Raw genomic sequence first — 12851 nt, forward strand, 5'->3', positions numbered from 1 at the left:
AGATAAAGTGCCACTAGATATGAGAAATCATGTTTTCTATTATTCACACATTCATATCAAAATGTGCTTTAAGTGCAGATGTTAAAAAAAAAAAGGGAAAAAGGTATGTAGCTTCCAACAAAACAGACAAGTCATCAAATACTTGTTAAGTACAGACTAAAAAAACAAACAAAAAAAAAAAACACAAACAAAAAAAAAAACAACCACACCTGCCAGCCCACGATAACAAACTGCAAAACCATTGAAGAACAGGATGGGGATGCCCTGGCACAGGGTGCCCAGAGAAGCTGTGGCTGCCCCTGGATCCCTGGCAGTGTCCAAGGCCAGGATGGACATTGGAGCACCCTGGGATAGTGGAAGGTGTCCCTGCCCATGGCACCCTGCCAGGGAACAATTCCTGCCCAAGATCCCACCCAGCCCTGCCCTCTGGCACTGGCAGCCATTCCCTGTGTGCTGTCCCTCCAGCCCTTGGCAATTGTCTCTCTCCATCTTTCCTGCAGCTCCTTCAGGCCCTGCAAGGCCGCACTGGGCTCACCCCAAAGCTTCTCCTGTGCAGGTGAGCAATGGCAGCTGTGCCAGCCTTTCCTCCCAGCAGAGCTGCTCCAGCCCTCTGCTCATGCTGGTGCCTCCTCTGGGCTCTCTCCAGCAGCTCCAGCTCCTCGCTGTGCTGGGCTCAGGGCTGGAATGATCTGGCCCTATCTACAGGACTCTGACAGCATAGAGCACAAATATATGGGTAAGATTTGAACTAAGTGACCATAAAAAGCAATTCAGGGTTTGTGTGTGTGCACATGTAACAAGAGTTGGTGTCAGCACAGCCACGCTGAGGAATCCATTGCACTGTCCAGGAGTTTTAGCCCAGCCTCCCTGTAGAGCCTTTCAGATTGCCAAGAGCTTGAGGTAAATGCAGCTTGAAGGGCAGTGAAACTGGTCCTTAAGTGAGCAGATTTACTGTGCTTACTCAGCTACAGGGACCTGATCTAGAGCTACAGAGAGTACAGTGAATTTTCACTTTGAAGTATTTTACACCTAAAATATGAAAAGAAGCCATCCTACAAAATGTTGACTGAAGATACAGTTTCAACATTTTTCTACGCTGTAATCCAGGTTTGCTTGTTATCAACAGAGACGCAGCTGTTAAACCTGCTTGGATGCAATTCCAGAGGAACCCAGTTAGATATACCTGTCAACAACACCCCAAAATATTCCTTAATTCAGAAAATGCAGCATTCTGTAACACTCTCCCACTTACATCACAACATCACATAACCTCAGTCACAGTTAAGTCCTCTTTATCAGAAACTCTGCCATTTGCCTTTCAGGCTTAAGCCTAAGATTTAGACTCATTATAGTTATAAATATATTCACATGCCCATCAGATGAGTGGAGCTTTCTGAAACCCCATCTTTATTTGCAGCTCCTCACCTCTTAAAAGAGACAGGGACTCTGCAAGAGGGTAACTCATGCAAGGCAGGAATGTTCTGCACAACTTCTGATTTTCCAGCAGAGAACAGAGGTTCCTCCATCTAAAGAACTGCTGACAATGTTTGGGATTTTGACACTCTTACTGCTCCATGGCAGAAAAAGTAATAAATTTTTTTAAAAAAGAAAAAGTAAATAAATATCACTATAAAACATGTCCCACTGAAATAGTGAACAAGAAGGAGTTCCTACTGCAATGCAATGATTTAAACTTATTAACAATAAAACATAGGTGCATATTATAGTTCAATATTAACTGCATTTTTATGCATTTACAAGTACATGTATTTAAAGAGAAGACAAACAGGGATACCGGACTAAATTCATGATTTTCCAACATGGCTCATCTCTTCTCCTACCTGAATACTTCAGGAATTAACTTATCCATGAATTATCTCTTATAAACATCATACTTTAAATTAGCAAATAATGTACAAGACACCCTAGGCAGATAGATAAACACAAGAGTAAAAAACAATAAAATCATCATATTTTGCATGCTATGTCTCTGTTGCTCCAAGTCTGTATTTTCTCCCCCTACCTTTTTTTTTTGTCTCCTATTTTTCTAAAAATTTTTCCTATTCATGGAAAAAAGAGTTTTTAACATATACAGATACATATAGAGGTTTTTATATGTATGTATATACAAACATATGTATGTGGGTGCACGCATATACACAAACATAGGAAAAATTATTTCCTTTTCCCTTGAGAAAAATGAGTTTTTATATTTTTCCAACTGGCATTGGAGGGGGAAGCGTAAAGAGAAAAAAAGCTGGCAGAAGAACTGGTAGATCTATGCCAAACATGGCTTTGAGCAGGATGAACTCCATGTGCTTCTCACCTTATGACAATATTTATACCTCATTTTTCATAAGCTTTATTTTGTTCCCACCAGTCCACATCAAAGTCACGTTTGTTCCCGTGTTTGAACAAACCCCTGCAGTAAAGACAGTGTTTGAAAGGTTTGGGGCGGATTAGTCAGTGCATTGATACTTGTTCCTGTTAGACTATGCCAATGTTATGGAACGCTGAATACATTCACTGTGACAAGTGATCTAACACAGAGCCACACAGCTCAGCCTCTGGAGAATGATGATTTTGCCCATCTGTCCAGAAGCAGAAAGTAGACTGTGCGCTTATGCCGCAATATTTCATTTTCCATGTGTTAGGCTGAGCATGCTGGGGCTGGATCTCTCTCACATGGCACAGGGAAAAAGCCCCAGCGTGCTGGGAGAAGGGCAAAGCCCCAGCATGGGAATAAGGCAATAACACTGCAATCATGGCACAGCTCCTCTCAGCATTACTGCCAGGGTGGTTCAGCGCACCGTGTTCTGCAAGTGGGAAAACCCATTAAGGGACTGAGTGAAAGGTTTCAATACAAATGTCATTGCTTCACTGGTCTGGGAACCAAAACCAACCAAACACCAAGAAGTAGCTTTTCCATTGCAATTAATATTTACAGATTTGTAATTTGTTTCAGTTCAACTGCAGATATTTACTGTTATTAGAGATTTATCTGTCGTTAGATGTTTATTATTGTTAGTTGTTTGCTATTGTTACTTATTTGCCATTGAATACCTATTGAATATTGAATATTTTTAGTTGATATTTAGAATAGAGACTTGACAAGGAAAAGGCCTTGTCAAGCCTTTAAAGAGGGGAAATGATGCCTTAAGCTCTTAGCTTTCATGTTTTTCAGATTTTGTGCCACCCGGGGGTGCAGTTCTGAGCCTCACATTAAGTGTTAGTAAGCTCTCTTCACTGCGTAGGGAGAAAAAACAAATCCTTTTCCTGATGGAGAACAAAGACAAACTTCAGGCCCAAAAGCACAAACAAGGGTGGCTGAAGAGAAATGAGAAGGATGGGACCCCACAACCCAAAGCTGTAATTGGACAATTAAACCCCAATACGCAAATGGACTAAAACTTATAGAAGTGTGAGACTTCATGACCATTTGTCCATTTTGTGACCATTTTAGGTCTACCTTGGGTATAGCACTGGTCAGGCTCTTGCACTGCCCAAGGTGTACCCTTAAAGGCCTTTCAGTAAATACCAACTTTGTTCTCTTAGCTCTCTTTAGTCTCAATTCCAGGTCAGCCTTCCCAAGGCATCAAAGGCAGTTGTTTATTTCTTGTTGAAATGTTTAAGCCACTTTTTTTTTTCTCTCCTTTTACAAATCCTGCTTAACCAATGATTTTCTAACTAGTCAAAAATCGCATTTTTTACTTTAACTGCCTTTCCCTGCCTGCCTTGGGGAAACCATCAGGAAGGCAAAACTTTTCTCCTCCCAGAAGCTGTCTGAACACCAATTCCAAAGAGTTAAATGAGAGCAGATACTACGAGCCAGGTCAAATCTTGACAGGATAATTTGCGGAACACACGAGAACACTCTTGAGATAAGAAATGAAAAAAAAAAAAAAAAAAAAAAAAAAAAAAAAAAAAAAAAAAAGATTCACTGCAAGGAGCTATTGTATGCTTTGCACTTAACACACGTAACCTCTGAGTCACACGCACATTAATATTCAAACGCTGGGGCTTGGGAAATATCCGAGGTCTCCAACATCCTGCAGCACTGCTGAGGCCTCACTGGGGACCTGTCCCCTTGGTACTGAGGTTATGAACATGCTGCTGGGAGAGTGAACCAGGGTTCTCCTGCTCATTCCCTTCCCAGGAGACAAAAATACACGCAGGCAGATATGTAATCCTTGGAAAATTGTCGAGCTCCTCTACTGGCAGATTTAACTTCCCCCTAATCTCGAACATTACCCAGTAGCAAGGAAACTGATAGCTTTGTGGGCATCACTGTGTTCATCTCTACTTTCAGAACAGAAGTTTTCATATTTCTAAGCAAGAGGAAAAATATTATTTCCCCAAACACAGGTCCATTAGTATTTTATTGCGAAGACAAATACTGAATCCTCTAACAGTCCAAAAGTGCTTCAAGTAATTCAATTTTGAAGAAAGTCTTAATAATATATGCAGTAGCATTTTACCCATAGCAGCAGGAATATTGATCTCACACCATTAAGGTTTGCAGCATCTTTAAAACCCATTAGCTCACACTGGAAGAAAGGCCATCACATTTGCTGTTAACTTCTGGCAGACATCAACACAAAAAGGTGATTCCACCTGCTGGAGTGTCTGCCTGACAGCCTGATAATGTCAATCAATAAGCAAAATCACTTTCTTACAGTTCTCATAAAACAAGACGTCTGCCCCACACACGAATACAGAAGTTGTATTTCTGTACTTAAAATATTAATGAGGCTTAAAATACTCTTACGTTTGCTAACACATACCTCATAAATATCAGCAGATGCTTTACAAGCATAAAAAGGAGTGGATCAGTGTAACAGAGGCTGGGTAACACCAGAACAGATTTAAAACGCTGACGGGCAGCGTGTGCAGCAGGTCAGCACAGACACCACTGAATCATAAAAGAAAGACCCGTCAGCTTTCAGATAAAGCTGGCACTTGATGATGATAAATTATTTACCAAGTGCTCTTGTTGAACCATTAGGAAAATCCTTTCTTCTTCCTCCACCATCCATTCAAGTCAAGAGTACACCACATGCCCATTTTAAAACAACACACCTCGACAGAAAGCACACTTTTAGAACAACAACAGTGCAAGTGAGCGTGAGGAGATCAGCTAGGAGCTCCCCTTTGTTACAAATCTGAAAGTGTCTGGATTTTCATCAGCAATATCAAAATTGCCCAGAACAATGCACCCTGTGAAAGTGTATAATTAGGTTGGCAAAGAGGACTGGGTTGGTGAAAATATATTGAGAATGCACGCATTAAAAAAAAAAAAGCCATGGCAACATCTCTGGTATCAATGTTTTTCCTCTGATTCTTAGGATTTCCTAGGAATGGCAGAAGAAAAACAATTTTGTCTTAGACCCAGGCAAAATTATTCCATTCTAATAATCATCTAGTCAGTATTTATTTTTTATACCATGAAATTTTATGCCCTGACAATCCATTCTATAAGAGAAGTCTCCTGCCACCCTCCCAGCTTGCTGTGAGGTCTGAGCTGTGTATGCAATTACCTAAAGGCTTCAAATCCCCCAAGAAATTCAGCTCCACTCAGCTTGCCTGGGTGTACAGCTGAAACCCAGACAATCCAACTGTGAAACAACTTGTTTTTAGGTTCACAATGCATCTCCAGCAGCAGCCATGGGCCCCAGAGGATTCTGGACGTGCTAAATCAAATCCCCTTATCTAAAGTTGGTATTAACAGAAATATATAATCAGAAAGTTAGATAGGATTTGAAAAAGTACAGGAGATTATTTTGAAAATTAATTAGTAATTTGTTACACATCAAAGGCATTAAAAAAAAACCTACAAAAAAATCCTCACACACCTCAAAAAACACAGCAGTAAGCTTTCAGTCTACTCTGGGATTAGATGTACTCTAAGCCACTAAAAACTGAAATATCTTGAAAGCAGAGACATATATAATATCCACTTAGTGCATTGATACTACACGAACCCCCTACATCGTTTCCACCCGCTCATAAAATTGCTTATAACTGGGTGCTGAGAAATCAATAATCTTGAAATGTCCAAAGACCCACAATAGCCTTAATTTTCCAAAAATAACACAAAATTTAAAATAACTCAGTGACTACATACATCCTGTGTTTAGATTTCTAAACACTCCATTCTTACATTAAACCAGGGAAGCCTTTAGTTTCACCTACTGGCTTCCCCAAAAAAACTATAAACCCCCCAAAACATGCAAATGAAAAAAAAGGAAAGCCAGGCAAATTAAAAAAAAACCACACAGAGACATATCAGACATATCTTCAGCTAGGGCACACCTGTTATTCCACGAGTCACTGAACCCTATGGAAATTTACACCAATATAAGATTTTTCTCTGAAAAACTGCATTCCTATAATATCTATATACGGGTTGTTGTCTGGACTCTAAATAATGTGCATATTTTAATATTTACACTGTGTTTTTAATAAATCCAGTTGAGTCTAAAAAATACAGTCTAAGGTATAAATTTTAGTTATTAATATCATATTATCCTTATTTACTCTGAACTATGAAGCCATGTAAGGAAGAGAAAAAGGTTTAAATATGTATGTCTTGACATTGTCTAGGTAATTTGCCACGATAAATAACAATGATCAGGATTCCTGTACAGGGTAAGCTAAAGCAAGGCTTGAGATGAGTTTAGCCCCTTGAAAATAGACTTACTAAAACAAACACCTATGTCCATCAACCCATTGTTAACAACCTACTTAAAAGGGACAAAATTAGAAAGCTGATTTTGCCTGTTTACTTTTATTCCCACAAGTTCTCAGTACACTAAGGCTCTACCAAGAGACTTTCAGATATTTGTCAGGGCCTGACATGGTTTGGAATGCCAGAATTCAAAGAAAAGATGCGCTTTTCACCCTACGCCTGAGACTTGGAAGCACCAGGTAACAGTGACAATCTTACCCAAAACAGACATTTTTTTAAATAGCACAGTCACTGATCATGGGTCAGTAAAATGCTCTGACTCTTCTCTGCTGCAGGTACACCCTGGGAAAGATGGCCCAGTCAAAAATGCACCAGCCCATACTGCAGCACTCATCCAAGCCATGCAAGGTCCTCAAAGAAAACAAAAACAAAACAAAACAAACAAACAAAAAAACCCCATAAGGACTGGTTTTTAAAATTCAGTCAGAAACAAGTTCTTTGTTAATTAAAGTCATATAAAACATATAGCTATAAAATGATCTTACTTTTCATCCATTATATGCACAGGAAGAAACGTGCTGTCTCTGGTGCTCGATCTAACCCCAACGAAAAAACTACGTTCTTTCACAAATGGAGTTACAGAAACTCAGGCTGTAACAGAAAACCTGATCCAAAATCTTCTAAACGTTGATGAAGGTTTCTGAAGGCCTCAGTGACCTTTTTGTCACATCAGCCCATAATTAATATCACTTTCTACGAAAAAGATTTAAACTACTAGACTACGGTTAAGTACAAAAATGAAAGCTCACTTACACCAAAGGGATTACCTGCTTCCATCCCCTCTGAGGTCAAAGACATTTCCAGTTTTTACAACAAGGTACTCTGGTTATCTAGTTTATTAAATGCCTGGGAGATTTATTTTTTTCTTAAATAATTAACATACCTGAAATTTGATATGATTCTAGCATCTAATTTACACAGTAAGATGTTTGTGTTTGGAATTTCTGAATTGTTTCTGTGTGAGAGGTAGGCTTTGATAAGTTTTTAATTAAACTGATAATATCACTTTAAAAGCTAGAACACCTAGAGTATAAAGGACACAAGTAATAACAGACTTTATAAGGCTTAGCAGCTTTATAAGGCTTGTTTGCTTTGTGGAAGAAACTGTTTTTGTGAAAATGTGTGTTTGCCATCTGATTGCTTCTGAGGAATATTTAAAGAAGGTTAGACACCTCTGGCTTTAAGAAGTATTGTGTATTACCATTCCAGTAATACAGTTTTGTTCTGTATTTCAAAGTGGGAGGGTTGTAAACCTTTCCTACGGAATTAAATAGCTCTGCATTTCATGCTCTCTGCTCTTTTCAGAGAGCAAGCTTTGCCTCTGTGTAAAATTCTATGCTATAAAGTGACATTTCTACTTAATTACATTGTACTTGCACTTTAACTACTACAATTATTTAGAAAATATTGCTAACATCCTAAGAGGGGCCCACCTTTTAAGCAGGTGAGTTCCAGTCTGGCTCACAAACACCACACAAACACGAAATGAGGCACTACATCATCTGTGGAATGTTCTACATGCAGCTGAAGAAGGAAGAAGGGAGCCAAGCAGCTTTGAAGGACACAAAAAACCTTTAACTGGGGATAAAGTATCTTCAACATTCTGAGCTGTTCAACACCTCAGGCAAAATGACCAAATAAGCACAGAGGTTAAAAACTGGCAAGACTCAGACAGGTCAACCTACATGGAAATCTACTGAATTGAACCAAATCATTTCCTATAGGGGAATAGATGTCAACCTAAGTCAGTAAAATCCATGACTCAAGCCTTCAGCTGCCACGCCGGTGATTTTTGAGAATTCCATCAATTTCTCTTCACTGAAAACAATATAGAAAACCTCAGGTGATGTAAAAAACAGATCCATCAAAAGCCAGCTGCTGAACATTTTGCCCTAAGTTTCCGCATCTTTGCTTTTTTGAGACGAAAAGAAGATTCTTATCAGACACACGCGGCATTGGGCTGCTACTCCAACAGAATTGATGCTTCCAAAGGCAAATATCAGGGAGCAGTAGCAGGAGACACAGGGCTTATGTCAGAGCCAGATACCTGCTCTGGACCCAGTCCCAACTCTGCACGGCTCAGCACACATGGAACCACCATGACTTTACACAAGGACAAAGTGCAAAATTCTTCGGCAAGCCAGAGCACAGAAAAGGTAAATACTGCAACTCAGCCCTTGCTTGGATGAAATACTCAAGGCAGTATTCCCATATTCTCTTAAAGTATGATTTAAACACTGCCAGGCTTGGGGCTGAGCTCCCAGTGTGTTCAACACAGAGAGAACCTGACATACAGAAGGGCCAGACTTTTCTGTTTGTTGTGTACTTAGCTACAAGATTACTGGGTTTTAGGTTTGCTGGCTTTTTTCTATTTATTTTCCCCTAAATCCTTCTTATTTTATAACAAATTACCACTACCATTGCATTCCAGAGGAAGTAGCCTATGACTGAACAACTGAGAATTTTGTTTTATAAGTAAAAAAAGTAATTTCTTTTAAGTACTTTCATTGCCTAGGAAGCAATAAATAAATATATTAAAAACTACACAATAATAATTAAGAACTGGTTTGAGACATACTTCAACACATACATTTATATTTTCCAGAAAATCTTTCTGCAGTATGAATGTATTCATTCTGATCTTAAATACAATAGTCACAAAAACAAAAGATGAACTCCAAACACTAAACAGTTTTACAGGAACAGATTCACTGCAAGTTACTTTAGTCTGAGTTATACAAACTCTCATGAGGAAAAATAGTGTCACATAACTATTAACTGGAAGAGTCTCAGAAACATCCTTGCACATGTTTTCTTGCTCCACATCAAAACAGAAATTAAACCTTTATCTTGTTTCTTTTGAGGAAAAAAATGTAACAGATACCAGCTCTGGAGTCAAATCTCTTGCTGTGCACTTGAGCATCGAGGCTGTCATCCAGCAGGGATCCGACCTATGGAATATTTTCTGTAAAGCTCAGGCAAACACAGCAATCTCTCTCCACCTGTATTTAGCTTTGAAATCCCCTGTTTCTGTTTCAGACTCTGAGAAGGGCTAATATGCTCTAAAATTCGCCTGCCTTTACCAGCTCTCACAGCTGGGCCAATAAAAGTTATTGCAAACCTTGGTCTCCTCTGCTTCCTTATAACTTCATGCCAAGAGCAACCTCACATCCTAGACAAGCCTTCAAAACTATTTGAAAATGTTTCTTGTCTGAAAGAATAAGTTTTGAGTTTCACTCCTCAGATCACCACCAGTAAGTAGAAGGCAAAACACTTGGTAGTTTTCTTTATCTAACACAGAAATAGGGAGACTCAGGAATTCTTATGTGGATGAACACCAAATAGGGATAAAGGATACACTCAGGAGACCACCCAGAACTTTTCATGGAGCAAGAAGAAAAGTCAACTTGGTTGGAGTTTGCTTGCATTTTTGTTAGATTGGTTTGTTTTGATTTTTTTTTTTTTTTTTCAGAAGGCTCCTAAGGATCCAAATACCCTTTTCATGTTGTTGTGCATAAAGCCCTGCCCTAAATCATTCCATTCTGCCAATAGTCCACAGCCAGTGATAAGATATCAGGAGAAGTGCAATCAGAACTCTCAGCTGTTTTCCTGGGTGTTCCTTTCCCTACCAGCAGTGATTTTCAATATACAACCCCACAGAGAGCACAACACACAGGGACAGCCAATATTTCTGTCAGGACTACATATTTATAACATTCACAGTGTACTGTTCATTAGATTCCTAGCAGCACCAAACTACAGTAAAAAATTATCTTATTAATGTATGATATTTCAATTTAATTTTTTATCAGTTTTATGCATAATGAATTCTTACTGTTCAGTAAATTATTACCTGAATGATTTATTTACAGGCAACAACAACAACAAAAAAAGTGGCTGTCTAATTGTGGTTTGTAAGGCTGTGGACATTTTTTTCATCTTCCAGTGTAGAAAACATGTAGCTCATGGACTGCATCACAAATTTAATGAAAGATATTTTAGCCTAGTTTCATACAGAAACAAGGCTTAAAAAAACCCAGCCACCTCATTTGCCTCTTCCTTCATCTACAGGCCACTTTCTTTCCTTTTCATTTTTCTTTTTTTGAGATGTCTGTCTCAAATAAATGACAGTAATTTACATTTCAGACCAAATAAGCTAGGCTGACAAATTATCACAATTCTTAAGGGACAAAAGGATACAAGGAACTCTACCTAAGCAAGCCCATGAGGAAGCATTCTGTACAAGGGTGCTTGTGATTAACTATCTTGCAATTCTGTGAGACAAATTCTCTCAAACTTTCCAGTATTGGTGTTTGCAGGCTTAACTGCAAGTGCCCTTACCTTTATTACAACAATGAGGTAACATAAATGCAGAGTATATTAAAAGTCATGATAATTTTGATATGTAGCTGGTTATAAAAATATGCATTTAATACCAAGTAGAACCTGGAAAAACAACACATGGTTACACTGTTAATACCTCACAAGGAAATTTTTGAGGCTCAGTATTTAGATTTCAATAAAACATTTTTTGGTTTGTTTGTTTTATTCATTGTTTTCTTCTGGGAAAATAGGTACACTTTCATCCTTTAGAAGCCTTAGTAACAATCAGCTAATGCAAACACCTAAAGCTGGATGAAGTGACTTTATCACTGGAGCTCCAGAACCTACCCACAGCCTGTTACACTTCCACTGACAGCCTTGGGGACACACTCACCCAATTCTAGATATGGCAATAATATTGCTCAGTCACCACTTATTTATGACAATTTAATTCCTCACACATAAGCCTTATACAGTTTGTAGTTACCCAGGACATCAATCACTTCTCTCATGCCAGACCTGAAGGATAACTCTGCTTGAAAAGAAAATCCTACTTTTTCCTCTGAATAAAAATAAAAGGTGGGGGGAAAGCCCAAGCAAACCTCAGAGTAAAAGAGAAGACTTGTCCCATTCCAACCTCCAAGAATTCTAGTAATTCCTTTGCAGAAAACTCTCTAATCATTGTACTGAAACTTAATCATCTGTAAGACCAGACTTGTCAGAAATCTATTGAACAAAGTTGAAAGTAAGAACCTGCCTCCATAATCCAAGCTGCATTAGGCCTGTGCCGAGTCCCAGAGGGGATAATTAGGTTTGCAAGTGTAATAATCCACTGTAATAGAACAGCCTTTGTTCTCACCAAGCAGGCCTTGTTCCAGATCCCCATCTGAGAAATGGGAATTTCTGATGTCAATAATCAATTGACCCAAAGAAAGCATCCTGCACTTCAAGAACTTCAGAGGTTCTGAAATAAAGAGTTCTCTGCCCTCCCCCTGCACCAAATACTGGTATTTGGGAGAGAAATTCACAACTGGCTCTTTGAACCCCAATGATTCTAATGCATCACACAAACAACTAATTACAGATATAAAGATTACAGATCATACACCCTCTCCTTATGGAATGTGTAAGCAGAACCTAACATGGTTCTGTTGTAAATTTTATTCCTCGCTATGAGTAAATTCTGGTCTGCAGCTCTCAAAAATTGAACAAATGGATAGACATTTATAAAAATTTATACCTCACAGTCTCCAGCCCCCTCTCTCAGATACTTTCCAACGAGGAGCCTAAAAACAACAATTTGGATGATAGAAAAGACACTGACACAAGAGAAAGGAGAACAAAGCTTTAAGACCAGTTTCATCAAACATTAAAACAACTGTGACAGCACTTTTCTTTCACTGTTAAATTAATATGAATATTTCCTTACCTCCTACATCCCTCCAGCCTGAGCCCATCTTGGCAGTTTGGAGCTGCTCATTTGAAGACTCCCCCAGCTGCAGCTTGTTCCTGACCCTCTGGATCCACTTGCAGCTGCCTGGGCTGTCCCTGGCCAGGCTGGCTGGTTTTCCCTCTCTCCTGACCAGCTCCAGTGGCACCATTCCCACCACACCTGCAGCCCCTTGAACCTTCCCTGCTCAGAGTGCCTGCACAGGAGCTCCCTGGGCTGCTGATTCTCCTTCCCTCCAGGAGCTTTCCATCAGCAGTCTCTCCAAACCAAGAGAGCCTAACACAGAGCAAAAGGAAAATTAAGCAAAATCCAAATGTTTCTGTCAAAATT

The 12851-nt window shown here is 39.2% G+C and overlaps 1 long non-coding RNA gene across 1 annotated transcript; it reads right to left on the reverse strand.

Moving 5' to 3' along the window:
* Nucleotides 1–9412: 9412 nt before the first annotated feature.
* On the reverse strand, nucleotides 9413–12352 carry LOC120757979 (uncharacterized). The gene is made up of 3 exons (XR_005702715.1): nucleotides 12312–12352; nucleotides 11090–11194; nucleotides 9413–9699 (listed from the first exon to the last, which is right to left on the reverse strand). It is a non-coding gene; the product is annotated as an uncharacterized LOC120757979 (long non-coding RNA).
* Between the last annotated feature and the right edge of the window lie 499 nt (nucleotides 12353–12851).

The sequence above is a fragment of the Hirundo rustica genome, chromosome 11, assembly GCF_015227805.2.
Source record: "Hirundo rustica isolate bHirRus1 chromosome 11, bHirRus1.pri.v3, whole genome shotgun sequence".
In the NCBI taxonomy this organism is placed as follows: domain Eukaryota; kingdom Metazoa; phylum Chordata; class Aves; order Passeriformes; family Hirundinidae; genus Hirundo; species Hirundo rustica.